Below are 17,356 nucleotides of genomic sequence, written 5' to 3'. Positions count from 1 at the left end.
ATTTATAAAAAAAAAAAAACTATGAGAGATAGAGCAAAATAATTTTACAAGTGCTTTCAGGATGATAAAAGAAATAATTGTACCAAGTTTCATCAAAATCTGATATGGCTGGTGTCTACGCCTGGGTGACTTGACATGGAATGACCCTTAGAAGATTTAATAGTTGTTAGACGTATGTCCTATCTCATATACAAACTCCGTGTACCATACTATTCCCACAAAGTTTTGAGATCAAATAGAGACAAAATCAATATACAGTGGACACTCATTGTGCTGTAACATATTTCCTGACTGTTCCAACCTTTCACAGCACACACAGGTAGAAATTTACTCCAGCGTATATGTTTTTCCTTCAGGCATCGGGTCACCCGACACCCGTGATTCCACCTGTGGGTTCTGACCTGTGACATAACTGTGTTGTGTGATGTCATGGAGGTACAGCATGTTTAAAATTGATGGCATTTGAAGAATGTGAGTAAGTGGTGATGCACTCTTTGTGTTTGATATTTGATTTTCTAATTTGTTTCCGAGTAATCGTAGAATCGCATTGGATTTTTCTGGTGTTGTATATTGTGTTTTTGGAGGTAGCTGTTGGTTGGTCAGTGAGTAATTTTTAATTTCAGCAGTTATTGACTACCAATTTGTCTTCAGTTTATTAGCTTTAAGTTTGCAGTTTGAAATTTAATCATTTGTTACATTTAATTATGTGTGTTTGTTGTTTGTTTCTAGGAATGGATCCAACAGTTAAATTTAATAGTCAGTCATAGTGGCTGCCATGGGGGATGATATGGCTGGTGTAACACAGCTATTACAGTTATTTGGTTTGCTCACTGGGTGTGTTAGGTGCTGACAGTTTGGGGACCTGATGAAGTTAACTAACCTTCCCCCTTTTTGAACCATGGATCTGTATATGTGGAGATGTCAATGAGATAATGTTTGGAGATCAATTAGGAGAGGTTTCTGGTTCATGCAATCTAGATTGGCCTTGCGGGATATTGTGTAATTTACACTGTTGGTGTTCTGGACAAATTCATGGATCTCAGTTTGGGAAAGTTAAGAATGGAAAGGGGTTCATCCAGTGGCAACTCTGGTCAAGTGAAATTTGCAGTACACGATATTCGATTTGTGTGTGGGTTGCTGGTATCACTAGCTTTGTTTGAGCTATATAAGACAAGCAAAATTTAGATACCAATGGTGTGTTTTTTGCATTCTATTGGTTTGGTCGATTGTTGAAAATTTTGAGGGCACCATTTTTCAGTTAATATTTGTTTTGGAATGATATTGTGTTTCTTGTTGTCATATATTTGGTCAGACCCCACCTAAAATCATGTACTTCCCATGGTTGCCCTGTTAGTTTCATTTTATTGCTAGAGTTATATATTTCACCTGTCATTTGTGCTTTTTACTGTTGTAAAAAGTGATGTGGATGCTATACTGTGTACACCTGAAATATGGGTGTCTGCCATCTGGATGACATCACAGGTCCAAGAGGAAGGGTGGACTCTGAACTTTCGGCAATCCCCTGACATCTATCTGGTATTAACTTTTTGTTACTCCGTACAATGTCCCACACAGTTCCTCAAATAATTTACTGATTCCATTCGCATTTCACTACTTTACACATTGTCATCATTCCAGTATACGTTTCAACAAAAAGAGTCTCCTTTCTTATTGTTTTGGCCTTTTATTGTAACATTACTTTTTAAATTTCATTAATCACCTCATCCGCCCCGATAGCTGAATGGTCAGCATGACAGACTGCCATTCTAAGGGGCCCGGGTTCTATTCCCGGCTGGGTTGGGGATTTTCTCTGCTCTGGGTCTGGGTGTTGTGTCGTCGTCTTCATCATCATTTCATCCCCATCCAGCACGCAGGTCACTCAATGTGGCGTCGAATGTAATACGACCTGCACCAAGGTGGCCGGACCTGCCCTGTAAGGGGCCTCCCGGCCAATGACACCAAATGCTCATTTCCATTAGCCACCTCCAACCCACCACATTAATTTTGATCACTGTACTTTAGGCTACTCTTTACATTTTCTCCTTGCTAATCTCCAGCTGATCAATTATATTCGCCATCACATCAATGTACCAGTTTGTCAAGAACACCTTTCCTGTTACATTCCACAGTAACTGCAACTGCAACCAATATGGTCTCTCCAAATTTTAGTTCTGAAGCGACATTTTCATTTTAGGCATATTTAAGCCATGTAAGACATGTAAAAACATAACTGCACTCCTACTAAGTTATATAAAGTGTGCAGCAAAAGGTAAGTGTACCATTATCACATTAATCCAGTAGCAAACAATGCATGGGAAAAACTGTTACACAGAGATTCATCTGGGGGCAAAAAAATTTAAGTATCTTTGGAGTTTTATACCACATATTCCAAAAAAATCCGAAAATATCAACAGTTATATTCCTCAGCATTCAACACTGTTCTGTGAACACAAAGGACAATCAACAAAACCATAAAGTCTGTTCTTCAACATCACACGTATTAAAAACAGCAGGTTGACATCCAGCTGCCTGACTTAAGAAAATCCAAAACAGACACAAACAGATGGCTTTATAATTATAATTTTAATGTGTGTGAGTGTTTATTACATTATGATGATAATTGTCATATCTTCCTCATAATTTGCGGATGTATGTATGTAAATGAAATGGCGCCAGTAGCAGTTATATGCTTAAATACAGACCAATAACAACAACAACAACAGGCAAAAGTTATGCAACACCCTTTGTGGATTCTTGGCGTTCTTCCACTGAAATTCAATCCAGCATCTACTTTCTCCACAACTAGATGTCACCATCACACTTTAAATCAACCTGTATATTTAATGGTTCTGAAAAATTCCAGTAGCTGATCAGAAGCAAAAAGTACAGGTGTACTCTTCCTTATTTATATATTTTCCATTACATTCGGTTGGTTTGATGCTGAGTTAGCAGTTTTACAGATGATTTGTTATCGAAGGACAGCATCAGCGGGCTACCAATGTTCACATACATTGTACTGCGAACTGAACGACTGCATCACTTTTCTCTTAGTTGCACCAATGTTGTGACTATATGATAAAATATTTTCACTTGCTTTACATGGAGGAAGATGTGAAAAAATGTGGGTACATCCAACTTATGTTATTAAAAATGATACTTATGTACATTTGTTTGTGTTGTCACTGAAACAAAGTAAATGTGGTCTCTCCAGTGACACCACAGATATGAGAACGTGTTTAAATATGGAAACTAACAACATCTGAAAATAAATAATGGAAAATTTGGGATAGTAGGAATTGGGATAAGATTGCTACTCACCACATTGGTGTGAAAGTTTATTCATCTGATGGACTTTCTCCAATAGCTGAAAAACACCCAACAGTCTACTTTTAAATGTGCCCATCTGCTGCTCAGTGTGGTGAGTAACAATGTACCGTAATTCAATATTTACAATAAAAATTTTCACATAAGACTTAACAACAAGTGCAGCATTAGCACCAAGTATATGGCATTTCTGTTTACTTCTGACTTGCACTTTAAGAACTTCAAAAATAGAAACGTGTGGATGTTTTGGATATTTAGTCTATTTTCCACACCACCTAAGGAAAATTTAATTACATTGATCAAGCAACTATTCTTACCGAATGGACGGCAAGCTATTTAAAAGTCAGAACAAAGTTTCTATTATAAATATTTGATCGTATATAACAAAAGTCAAACAACATTTTTATCTTAGAAAGTTCTCTTTGCATTACGTAGAATCACAAATGTTGAGATGTAAGATGGTTCCCTTGATGATAGCGAACCGGATCAAGGTAAATGTAAATCTGCAGGTCTTTTATACCTGGTTAACACTATATGTAAAGGACAATTTCATTTAATTATGAGAAAGGAGGAGGGAGGAAATATATTTCTTCCAAGTTGGTTTTATCCCGAGTAAAAACAATATGCAACAACCTGATCAATCACCTGTGCTACATGGTGATTAATATGAAGTATGCAGTTCCTGCGGGTCCGATCAAAAATGTAATAGAGGGATGGATTTTACGCAGTTCTTCTGTGTATCACCACTTCAAATTACATAGTAATTGCACAATTTCGAAAACACTTTAGCGAAGTTTACGTTTACTACTTTCTTGCATTTAACTTTCTTCTAGACTGATAACATTGTAACACAATGGAGCAAATATTACTGAAAAAACAGAAAGTTTTCCGTTAAAATGACTAATTCAGTACTGTAATACACGAAATGTATAAATGGCACATTTAACCACCTAACATTACTTAACATTGCACAATGTGGTACTCTGTGTCTGTCAATAAGTGTGTATTTCATCAAAGATACTTTCAGGGCTGTGTAAAACCAAAATGTATTCGAACTAGTGAATTGCTGATTGCACTGGATATCTTCTGGCGATCTCCAAACTATTTTACAAATTAGCACCTTTCATGATTCCGTGAATACTACAACGAACTTCCGACTAGGCGATTTTAAAGAAAACTGTACGTACTGTGACCATGCAGTATACAACAAAGTATCTACACAACAGAGGTTTCTACGCAGGCTTGACAAATATGCCGTGTTCGTTTTTTTCATGCCACTACAAGAAGCGACTTGCTCTCTCTGCGCATATGGGCGAAACACAAAATTATGTTTGGACAGCATTCTCCCACGCCACAAGTTGTTTGATACATTAAGTGAGTACATTACGATTACGGCAACCGTAACGAATTCAGTACTCCACATCTACACTTACCAGTCTTTAATAACACGAATGCTTCTCACATGCGTAACTACAAACATTCCAATACAAACTTCACACGACTGTTTTCGTCTTGATCAAACCAAACAGTCAAACACCAAACACTAAACAGAAGTCAGTCAAAGATAGTCAACAAGCGCTGAGCGCACATACTGTGACATCTCTTTCTTGGTAACTAATTCATTATATTCCTGAACCGTCGTTTTATACACTGAATCAATCTGAGCAGCAATGTTAATTGTGCCAAACATTTTGTATTTACAATCATTTTCTACTTTCTTCATGCTTCTTAATTCATCCATTTAAATACTTTAGATCCATAGAGCCAAATGTTGTCCACAATTCTTTGCCTCCAGGTAACACACAACAGAAACAAAATAATTTTTGTTTCTCTTCACCCACGGTTAACTAAGACTTTTTACAGAATTAACTGTTGCAGAAAGTTCTCGTCTTTTTCCATCGAGTTGACACATCAAGGAATCTTTTGGTTGATATGAACCTAACCGCTTGATTTTCAGCTTCTTGTCCACTCTTAATAAATGGAGGGGCGTTTTAAGCAAACAATCTACTTTATTTATTTTAAAACCATTGTACGAACATTCGAGTTTTAACCACACAGCTCCAGAAAACGGGACACTACTGAGAGGTGGCCTCATTTGCTGTTTTCCATATTTCCCATTGATGAATGGCAGTAATAGTGGGGGGGGGGGGGGGGGGGGAATGCAGTAAGGCACATGACAGCAACTACAGTTAGGTATTATGGGCCCAAGGTGGCTGGCTCCTAACATTGTGAAGACTTGTGCACAGGTGGGCCAGGGGATGAGAGTGGGAATACTGCAGGGACTGCAGGGTTTATTAGGGTGTGGAGAAAATGGAGTATGGGTAAGGTGGTCCTTCCTCCGAGCCCACTCTAGCTGGCCATAAGCTGAACTAGGCTGAAACCCAAGGTATAGAAAGGTAAACAGCTTGGTCACATCACTGCGACTTCAGTTTTAGGAGCTGGAGTACGGGGGGAGTAAAGGCCATCTGCTGCTGGCCCCACGACATGTCTGGGATGCAAGGAAAAAGGGATACATGTGCAGTGGCCCATCCACTGGGCCCCGTGCTTGCTGGCCTGCAGCTATGCATCAGCAAGGTGCAAGGTGGAGAAGAGGAAATCACTTGGTCACGTGACTGTGACTGGGAGCCAGGGGTGAAGAGGGAGTATGGGGCAACGGGCCACTATACACAGGCGCTGGGCATTGGATAAATCGGATGTGGGAAGAAAAAAATGGTTCATCACTGCAGAAGGATACGCTTTGTGTGTTTGTTGTTTGTTTGAGAACAGAGAGAACTGACCCTAATTACAGTGGGTTTTTGTCAGTCTTTATATATCATAAAATTTTTGGTGGGGTGAGGTCCCATTGGCCGTTTAGAACAAATCTTTCCAGTCTCCTCCACTATTTACAGCAGTGTGCCAGTGCTGGGATAACTTTCCAATTCCATGATTGTAGAAATCACACGGTTTTGAAGCAAAGAACACTTCGAGCCATGTTCAGCACACATTTTCATCTGTAAAGGAAACTCTTTGAATGTTGTTTAATAGAGAGCGCAAGATCTGGTGAATAAGGCGATTGTGGAATGACTTCCCAACCCAACTCCTGTATAGTGTTTTATTGTCAGTCTAGCAGGATGTAGGCATGTGTTATCATCAAGTAACATCACTTCACACAGTCTTCCTGGTCACTATTCTTGGACTGCGTCTGCAAGACGTCTCAGTTGTTGACAATAAATGCCATCAGTGACAGTTACACCTCGTGCAAGCAATTTGTAGTACACCACACCATCAGTGTTCCACCAGATGCATAATATTATCTTTTGTGGATGTGTGCAGGTCTTCGTATGGGGAGAGGGTGCTGACTTTAGGCTCAACCACATCTTTCTTTTCCTTATGTTAGCACAAAGACACTATTTCTCGACATCAGTAATGATGCAGGGTAGGAATGGTCAGTGTTGTTCATGAGCCAATTGGTGACAAGCAAGCAGAGGTGCGCCGGCCGCGGTGGTCGTGCGGTTCTAGGCGCTGCAGTCCGGAACTGCAAGACTGCCACGGTCGCAGGTTCGAATCCTGCCTCGGGCATGGATGTGTGTGATGTCCTTAGGTTAGTTAGGTTTAAGTAGTTCTAAGTTCTAGGGGACTGATGACCTAAGATGTTAAGTCCCATAGTGCTCAGAGCCATTTGAACCAAGCAGAGGTGCACATATGGCCACCCACTGATTTTTGTGATTTTTGGCTTTGAGCATGTGGTAATGATACACACGAGTTTTGAACCTTCCCCATTGCATACAAATGTTCCACTATGGTGGAATGATCACAGTTCATCACAATGGTGAATTCTCGAGTACACTGACGTGGATCATTGTGGATTAATGTATTTAAACGATCTTCGTCAAACCTTGAAGGTCTTTCTGTATGTGGAGAGTCGCTAATGTACAAAAAATCCTCCTTAAAACGAGAAAACCATTTTCCTGCCATGCTCTGTCCAGTGGCAAATGATGTTGCCTCTGCTGTTCTCACCCCTCTGCTGAAGTCAAACAGAAGAAGATGTCCGAAATGTCCCGATCTCTCCAATTGGCACTCCATTCTCTAGCGTCCACACTTTCATTCACTATCCCCAAATGACGAAGTGATGATACATAAACTCAAATAGCAATAGTGAACTACAAATAAAAGGTGACAATCGATAAATAAACCCATAGCAGTCGGAATACTAACATGCCAAACAAAAACACTACGAATTTATGCATCAACCTAATACACACTCAACAAGCCATCTTACGGCGCGTGTCGGAGGGTACCCTGTATCACTACTAGTCATTTCCTTTCCTGTTCCACTCACAAACAGAGCGAGGGAAAAATGACTAGCTATATGCCTCCGATTGAGCCCTAATTCCTCGTATCTTATCTTCGTGGTTCTTACGCGAAATTAACGTTGGTGGCAGTAGAATCGTTCTGCAATCAGATTCAAATGCCGGTTCTCTAAATTTTCTCAATAGTGTTCCCCGAAAAGAGCGTCCGAAAGCATCTCAGTAATCTTTGTGTTCGAACCCAGAGGTAACAAAACTGGCAGCCCACCTCTGAATTGCTTCGATGTTTTCCTATAATCTGGCCTGGTACGATTCCAAACACTCGAACAGTACTCAAGAATAGGTCGCACAAGCGTTCCACTCGTAGTCTATTTTAGAGATGAATCATAATGTCGCAAAATTCTCCCAATAAACTGAAATCGATCATTTACATTCCCTATCATAATCTTCATATTCTCGTTCCATTTCATATCGCTTTGCAACATTAACCCCAGTTATTTAAACAACGGGACTGTGCCAAGCAGGACACTACTAATGCTGTATCTGAACGTCATGGGTTTATCTATACTACTCATTTGCATTAACTTACATTTCTTCTACAGTTAGTGCTAGCGGCCATGCATTACACCAACTAGAAATTTTGTCTACATTAGGGTGTCCATTCGTCCCGTTTTTCTCGGGACAGTCCCGTTTTTTACCAAAATGTCCCGCTGTCCCGAAAGTTTTTTTGGGGACGCTCAAATGTCCCGTTTTTTTATGATTTCGCTTGGCTAGAGTATTTTACGCTACTGGTTGTTTGACTTGCTATTAACTGCGCAATTATTTACGCTACGAAGCGTGTGATAACTTTCAGCATACCCAAACATGTACCGAACTGTCAAAAATTGCAAGTAATTTTAAACGCACTATGGGTTACGAATAACAACGAAGATTCTTCCCTCCTAAATCGATCCACTGAATCCGTCCTTTCGGTCCAGAGATACTCTACACCACTGATACTTGCTCTCTGGCTTTCGTCACCACAATGTTAATGTTTTGCACTGGGCAATCAGCGTTTCATTATGCCAAAACGAAAGTGTAAATTTAACAGCAATATAAAAAGCGAGTTTCCTTTCATCACTGGCAGTGGAGAAACTGTAGAATGTACGTTGTGCAGATCAAAATTTGAAATTGGTCATGGTGGAAGGTCTGACATTGTGAATCACATTAAGACGAAGAAACATCACATGAGTGATCAAATGAAAAGAGCAAATAAATGCGTGAGTGACTACTATGTAAACTTAAAATCAGTAACAGAAATGGATAGGCATTGGCAGCACATATTTGCTTATTTCAAAAGTAAAAGCATTAACATAAAAAACATGATTCATTTGGTGGAGTTTTGTCTGGCAATTCCTGGGTCAAATGCTGCTGTGGAACGTGTGTTTTCGTTAGTGAACTCTTTGTGCTCAGATGAAAAAAACAGAATGAAAGTTGAAACAGTGAGGGCCTTGCTCATTGTCAAAATACACTTAAATGGTGTATCGTGTACTGACTTTTGAGTACAATTTCTAACGAAAATGTACTTCTTGATAAAGTACATAAAAGTGAAAAGTACGGTGATAGTGTGGCAGAAGAATTGTAAAAAGTGATTTGTGATCATCTGAGTGCACGTTGTAAAGGTAAACTTGTATGTGTATTAAATTTAGTCAATACAATATTTATGTCCCGTTTTATTCCTCATTGTTCCAGGTTTTTCCTCTAATTTAGTTGAAATGTCCCCTTTTTCAATGAAAATGAACTGGACACCCTAGTCTACATCATCTTGTATCCTCCTACAGACACTCAATTTCGACATCTTTCCATACTCAACAGAATCATCAGCATACAACCGCATATTGCTGCTCATGCTGTCCTCCAAATAATTTATGAATAGAGAAAATAATAGCAGTCCCATCGCACTTCTCTGGAGCACTCCTGATGATACCCTTGTCTCTGATCACCACTCGCCGTCAAAGATAACATACTGGATTCTATTACTAAAGAAGACTTCGAGTCACTCACATATCTGATCGTACTTCTCTTAACAGTCTGCAGTGAGGCACCATGTTAAATGCTTTCCAGAAATCTAGAAATGTGAAATCTGTCTGTGGCCCTGCAATCGTAGTTCACAGTATTTCATGTGAACAGAGAGAAAGCTGAGTTTCGCATGAACAATGTTTTCTAAAACCGAGCAGATTCGTGGACATAGACTTGTTGTATTGGAACTGAGAATGTGTTCAAGGATTCTGCAGCAGATGAATGTTGGGATTCTGGTTTGTAATTTTGCGGATCCGTTCTTTTAACCTTCTTATATACAGGAGCCACATGCATTTTTTCCAGTCGCTTGGGACTTTGTGCTGGGCGAGAGACTCGCAATAAATGCAAAGCTAAGTAAGGGGCCAATGAGTAGAGGGACAACCTTCGTGTCAGACCACGCTGCATTGTTGCCCAATTTATTCAAGATGGCGGCGATGACGTCATAGAAGATGGCGGCATTTAGACTTGGCAACAGAGCATGACATCATCCAAGATGGCGGGTTTTGGCGGAAAATAGGCCAACTGTGCTATGTCCACTAACCTAACCTCCAGAATAAATGGCGGGAAGTTTGAATTTTGGCGGTAAAACAGGCCAATTGGGCTACGTCCACTAACCTAAGCAACCAGAAAGAATTCCAAAAGGATAATGCATGCAAAACTGTACTTGTCTTTATTGTTATTCATTATTATTGATTATCATTTATTAACATTCATTATCATTTAGTATTATTTATTATCATTTATTATTATTTATTATTATGACTTGCCACCACTAGCAAATTCCATCCAAATTCAAATTCCAACACGATAATGGCTGCAAAACCTTACTTTTGTTTATTATTATTATTCATTGTCATTTGTTAACGTTCGTTATCATTCATTGTCATTCATTGTCATTTATTATCATTCATTCAACGCGCAGGTCGCCGAAGTGGCGTCAAATCGAAAGACCTGCACCAGGCGAACGGTCTACCCGATGGGAGGCCCTAGCCACACGACATTTCCATTATCATTCATTATCATATATTGTTATTATTATTTATCATTATAGGTCTACCTCCACTAGAAAATTGCGCCAAATTCAAATTCCAACACGATAATGTCTCGAAAGCTGTATTTCTATTTATTATTATCATTTATTATTTATTTAAACTGACCAATTTTCTCACCGAGAAAGCCATTTTCCTTACATCCATAACAAAAATCTATCACAACTTCCAATCCCAACACCATAATCCATCACAAGTGCGAACTTTCTCCATCACTTATCTTTTTTCACTGGTAACCTATCAGAATCGCGTCAAATAATAAATTCTCCAACACTTCTATGATATGGCAGAACAGTCGCCATGGCGTAAGCGCTCCAACTGAATTAGTTCAAATCTTCACCACCCCCTGGCCCTCCCTGTCACGTGAGGCGGCCGCAGCGAGCCCAGCGATCGCTCCCACGTTGTAAACATGTCTGCGCTGGATATGTTGGAACTTGCCGAGTTTGACGTTACAGAGGTCCCTTGTCCGCTCACCACGTGTATTCGTCGCCTCCTCATGTTTCTCGCCAAAAATGTTTGCCTCAGAGCTGAATCACACAACGGTCGGCTGTTCCCTGCCACACTTTTGGCGCCAAAGTTGTTTTCCTGAGCATGTTCAAACCTGTCGATGCCGACCACTCACCATCCATCACGAGTCCCTGTGCAAGCGAGAACGCAGTGCTACACTTTTGGCGGCAAAGTTTGCTCAACATTGGAATCCGCCATGACTGTATAACAGCTCGTTTGGTCCGCACTAAAACGCTCGCTAATTGACTCTCTCTCTCGCGTCCGCATTGTAACTGTACAATCGCTGCGCCGCCACCCCACTTAACGTCACACACGCTCCATACACGCGACAGACATAGTCTTCTGTAAATACCTAAGTACTAAATTCCATTTCGTTTTTAATCATATTAAATAATTCAATTTACAATTTCATATATGTATGCAAAGGTGTTCAACTACTTAATTTCAACTACTTTTCGAGGACTAGACAGCCACCTCTCCCTGGGAACCAGCGCCGAGTTTGAATTCTGGCAGTAAAGAAAGGTCACTTCCGGTTTGTCTACCAACCTAACAAAATTGTTGCAAAGAAAAGGCACTTGTACTAACCTCAGCCACCCGACCGCCACTTCCTCCTAGGAACCAGCGCCAAGTTTGAAATCTGCCAGTAAAGCTCACTTGCGCTCCCGCCACCAACCTAAGAAAATTGTTGCAAACGAAGCTCATCACCACTAAACTAAGCCACCAGCACTCAACCTCTTCCTATACGTTTCGGGTAAAAGGACTCACCCTGCACTAGGCCCATGGATGGAGGAACCAATTTACTTTATTTAGGAATGGAGTATATGTATCACACCGACATGTTCCACACCATACAGACCTGCAAAACACTCCTACATAACTCATTTATAATGCCCTAGACACACGCTTGCTAATTGTAAACAGTTAAAAATAACTCATAGCACAGCCTACAGACATGAGAACCGCTCGTAAATAGTGCAAAACATTTACGTCCAAATAGCCAAACAACTCCTAATTTTCGGATATAATTTCAGTCCATAGGCTGATGGAAGATGGAAAGAGTGTACTTTATTTATTTGGGACATATCTTTTTGAAAATTTTGCGTCTCATAGGTTTCGATATGTAAGGCTGACATAAGGCAGTTTCTGAACTCCAGTAGTGCACTACACGTGCCAACACAACCACACCCATCAAGATATTCATTTCAATCCAGACCTCTAACTCCTCTACAGATAAATTTGTCCAGTTATTTGTTGACTCACTCACAGTCTGACCAGATGGCAGTTTTTGCGCAATAACCACTCAGACTGCGCTGTGCTGCTTGGGGAAGTACGGAAGGACTGCACTCTATTTATTTGAAGCCCTTTTATTTAGTTGTGGAGTATATTTGTCACAAAACACCCACACTGATCCGACTGTGGTCATGTGACACAGGCCACAAACACATGAACAACTCTTAATTTCACAACACAATAGGAAGCAGCTCTTAAATAATGCAGTACACAATATCAGCAGACGAGCTCTGTACTCTTAAACTCTCCAAATAAAGCACAGCACAGTGCACAGACATGCTCGCAAAATAGTGCAACAGACGCGCCCAAACACCCCCAGCTGCCAAACCGACCAAAAGTCTCTGCTCGGCCTCCCCCAAACATGACCTCAACACAGTCGCATTCACGCCTAACACCGGAGAAATTGATATCGCCTATGCGCCTTAGATTATGCTCCAAGGCAGGCCGCGCGCGCGTGTGGTCGGCGGGTTGGGGGTTCCAGAGCCTCCAGCCAAGGTCTGCTTCCGAGCGCTTGTGATAGCCGACCAGAAAGGGCACTCTTCTCTGACACATGTGAAAGCTGCACTGTTCTTCTCATGCATACCGATGGCGTCTCAGATCTGCACCTGCCTTCGCGTCTCTTGTCAGAATAGCTCATAGCTCGTTGACACACACAATTAACGCGGCCGAGAAAACATTTACTACTCGCATGCAGCCGAGATGGTGACGGAAAACCAATCACTCTGATCTGCGCTGCAGGTGCGTGTCATCATTGAGAACACTCTATTTATTTTTTCGAACAACTTATTTAACCATACAGTATATCTATCACGCTATCACAAAACACCCACCCAGATGTGCCCTGGGCCATGTTGCACAGCCCACAGACATCTACCCAATCATAATTTCAGTACACACTATAGCAAACTGCTACTAAATAATTCCTCACACAGATGTGTAGATACGCTCAGTACTCGTAAACTATCCTAATAACGCATAGCAGAGCCTGTAGATTCGCTCGCAAAATAACTCAGCAGACGTGCGCAGGTACCCCCCACTCCGCACCCTGCCCACAGGATCGTGAAGTCACCCATCCGTCTGACTTCAGACCTCGCACAGCCCCTGCTTGGCTTCTGCAAGTGTGAGTTAGCGCAGTCAACGCGCTCGTGAGTTGTCAAAGCACACACATACGTCCGTCCAGGACCGCGATCCGTCACAATTCCGAGCCGCGACCACCGAACGCGGGTGAAAGTCACCTTTATATCAACGTAGCATAATTCCAAACCGCAGCCTCCATACGCTAGACACATCATAGCAGCACATGTCTTTACCTCCTATGACCCTGTAGCACACTGCGCATTGCTCCTGACACGACATTACACGGCCCTTTAACTAAACATAACTACACATCCCTGCTCTCGCCTTGTCATGTGACCAGCCATCTAAAACCTTCTCAATATTATTCTTACTTTACAACTTTTTTAAAAAAAATAAGATCTAATTTACACCTCCCACCGCACTTAACCTCACACCCATCCCACCATCAACATACACAAACGTCCTCAACCCTATCTCGACACTCATATATCACCCCACAAGCCATGTCCATCAATCAATTTACCATTCTCATCCCCTCTTTTTGAATTACAAATGTGGCCTCTATCTAAACACCAACCAACTCATCTTTCTCGCACTTTCAACAGTAAAATTAATTTTACACACACTCAGAAAATACCAAACGCAATTATTAAAGAGTCAAACTTTTATACAGAGCATCAAGCACATACGACACTCACACCAATATTCAAAGCCTGGTCCATATTTACCACCTCCACCTTAAATTAAATATTATTACCATTGCCACAACATTCTGCCAGCGCTCGATTTGTACCTATTCTTCCGCTCTTAACTGTTGTCACCAGCGGTCAAATATCACTATCTATTGATTGCACAAATTTCCCTATAAAAAAAATCTGCCCCCCCCCCCCCCATTTAAAGACTCCTATATTGGAACACATAGCATCATTCAACTATCACTTGCTCTTCTCTAATAACTCATCCATCAGGTCTGGGGGCAAGGTCATCCCTTTCTTTCTTTCTTTCAGCAGCAGACAGCTATTTTTTTACAGTGGTAGCTAAATTGCGCCATCAACTTAACATCACCATTCGCGAAACATATCTTCCAATACTTAAACACTCTTACTCAATTACACAGCAGTCCCGCTGAGGACATGACCTTCAATATTACAGTTCTTAATCCAATAACCACCAAAACAAGTACTAAATGCTCAAACTAATCCCATAGCGCCTTACAAAGCGAGCGTCCGAGCGCCGCCAGTGGCATGTCAAAGCCACATAGCTGTCCATCTAAACAGCCATCCACTCAGCCCTATGACCAGCATGCTGAACTGGGCTCTCCCTATACCTTCTCTCCAGCTATTGTCTAACGACATACAGTGCACAAATGGATTCCTGAATAGCGCAGATCTCTATCTCCCCCTTGGATCTCCAACAGGAGATGTAAACAGTGTCTTCCCCAGCAAGCGAACCCGACGTCATTCACCCTTGGCTGACAATTTCCACACACAAATCTTAAACACTCACATATATGAAACCATATTCACTCCCGCCAAAACTCACTTAATAATAAAAACGCATTCTCCCTTTCTAAGCATAGATGAGTATGCATTTATCTTCACCCATCTGATCTCTGCAATTTAAGTCAGAGAAAGACATATCTATTACCTTCTGCAACCTGTCTATAAACAGAACGATCTCAGTTACTACAACAGGACCTTGTTTTGACCATTCGCCAGAAATGCGCGCAATGTTGTACGCCTCAAACTAGGTACAAGTACAACAGATCCTCAACACCCTATCATCTTTATCCTCTACAATCAAACTGTGAAAAAGTCACAAAGGCACCAATGCGATCCACCTCCAGCGTGGACAAACGGAATTCACAATACTCCCCCCGAATAACTCAGAGTGCGACCATCCAAGAATTCCTAACAGCTCGCTAAGTCCGACACCTCAAACTACAGATGCCTATATGAACAAGATCATATTAAATATACACACGCTGCAGAGAGCCCTTTAAAGTTTGATCACCCATACTCTAAGCGAATGAGAAGCTGCCTCTGGCCCTTGTTCAAACAGTGCTTTCTAACATGCTTTTGCACACTGCCGAGCATTTCGTCTTTCTGCCGTGACTTCGAAGTCAGTGTCTGATTCTAAACAGACATTAACACAGACTGATGCATGGCCTCTCACAGGAAACTATACCTTGCACCTTGTAAATCATATTCTTACAGTCGATAGCATAACATTGAATGATTTTAAATAAAGGACAGCCACAACACAAGGAAACTAGCAGAGCCTGTTGGCATTGTAGTGACTTCCCCCAAAAGTGATTGACCACCTCTACATTTAAGCTCATATGTCACAGTGACCGAATAGTTTATAACTCTGTGTTCCATTTCTAGTGGTTTGTCATTTTTGCACGCAAGTACGGGATCACCGTTTTTGGTGCTAGCAACCCCGGAAGTTGCGGTCCATAAACTAACATTTGTCCCCCAACTCGAGCAAGCATTGTCAGTCAATCATTATGTCGTACGCAATGCACAGATGCGATGGATAAGCCACCACCGATCTACTGTAATATTATCCATCACAGCTGATATCGCGAAAAATTTCGCAGTAAGTCCAGCACTGGCCAATCATGTGACAACTTGTTTTCCTAATTTCAGTTTCATAGCTAAACCATACATCCTTTACTTCGCAAGTATCATTGTGAACATTCATAGATGACTGCTCAGCACGTCCATTCACACTTAATTCTCGAACACATAAAGACGATCAAATTATACCAGACAACGCTGTACATATTTCTAAGACCTCGCGCATAGTACTCGATCAATCTCTCTGCGTATGGCGGTCACAGAGCTATCTAGTCCTCTTACGTTAAAAGACCATCCTCACCTCGACATTGACCAACCTACACCGCAACATCGCTACCCAATTATTCCTCAACCGAGCAGACGAATACAGCTACACTCTACCTCTCTTGACTGGATAGAGCTTTCCTAGTCCTAACCCCTCCAAGTGCACCACATTTCTCGAAATGTAACCAAGTGTTGGAGCTTAGCACCTCATATCGATCTATAGTAACAGATCTCAAAGTGCCTTAATTTAATAGCATACAGTTAAGAAGAACAAGAACGGAGCGATATTTATACACAACATAGTTCGACACATTTTTAAGTAAATCATCCAATCTATCATGTGTAAAGTATTGTTCTAGAGTCCACGATCGGTGCATCGAAGGTTCCAGTAGGAGAGAGAGAGAGAGAGAGAGAGAGGGGGGGGGGGGGGGTGGGGAGAGACAACATAAACACACACACACTCCTAAGACTAGAACGTTCAGCACTTAAAAACGGGTGATAACCTTAGATTGCTTACTTTTCCGTCCTGTCAGACATACATCCTTCTCCCCAGTCCCCCTACGATGAGTTATCTCTACCCCAATCGTAAAACTTTTCCTTTCTATGATACGAGCCCAATATAGCCCTGCAGACACGTCTAGTGCCCAATGCTCACACCAATCACGAGTCAGAAATAATGCTATTACTCCATCAGGTCTATATAAAAATGATAGTTATTAGCAGCCGGTACATCCTACAAGCAAACACATAGAGCAGCGTCCAACATGTGAAAATTACAAGTCATCCCATCACCAACTCTGTAAACACCCATCTGTCGGGTTGCGGACGTTTGCGTATGTTGATGATGGGATGGGTGTGAGGTTAGGTGCGGTGAGAGGTGTAAATTAGATCTTATTTTTAAAAAAAATGTTGTAAAGTA

The 17,356-nt window shown here is 41.3% G+C and overlaps 1 protein-coding gene across 4 annotated transcripts in view; it reads right to left on the bottom strand.

Annotated features, from left to right (window-relative positions):
• The window catches only part of LOC126471067 (regulator of nonsense transcripts 2-like), a 235,293-nt gene extending 230,420 nt beyond the window's left edge, over positions 1–4,873 (bottom strand). The window contains exons 1-2 of one of the 4 annotated variants that reach the window (XM_050099135.1): positions 4,758–4,854; positions 3,319–3,364 (exon numbers count right to left, since the gene is read on the bottom strand). The gene's annotated coding sequence lies outside the window, so the exon portion shown is untranslated. Of the gene's footprint in view, positions 1–3,318; positions 3,365–4,511; positions 4,596–4,757 lie in introns of those variants that run through there. The other 3 variants (XM_050099136.1, XM_050099138.1, XM_050099137.1) reach the window with 3 other exon arrangements.
• Positions 4,874–17,356: the final 12,483 nt, after the last annotated feature.

This window comes from Schistocerca serialis, chromosome 3 (genome assembly GCF_023864345.2).
Source record: "Schistocerca serialis cubense isolate TAMUIC-IGC-003099 chromosome 3, iqSchSeri2.2, whole genome shotgun sequence".
In the NCBI taxonomy this organism is placed as follows: Eukaryota; Metazoa; Arthropoda; class Insecta; order Orthoptera; family Acrididae; genus Schistocerca; species Schistocerca serialis.
This window is presented reverse-complemented; position numbering and strand designations above follow the sequence as displayed.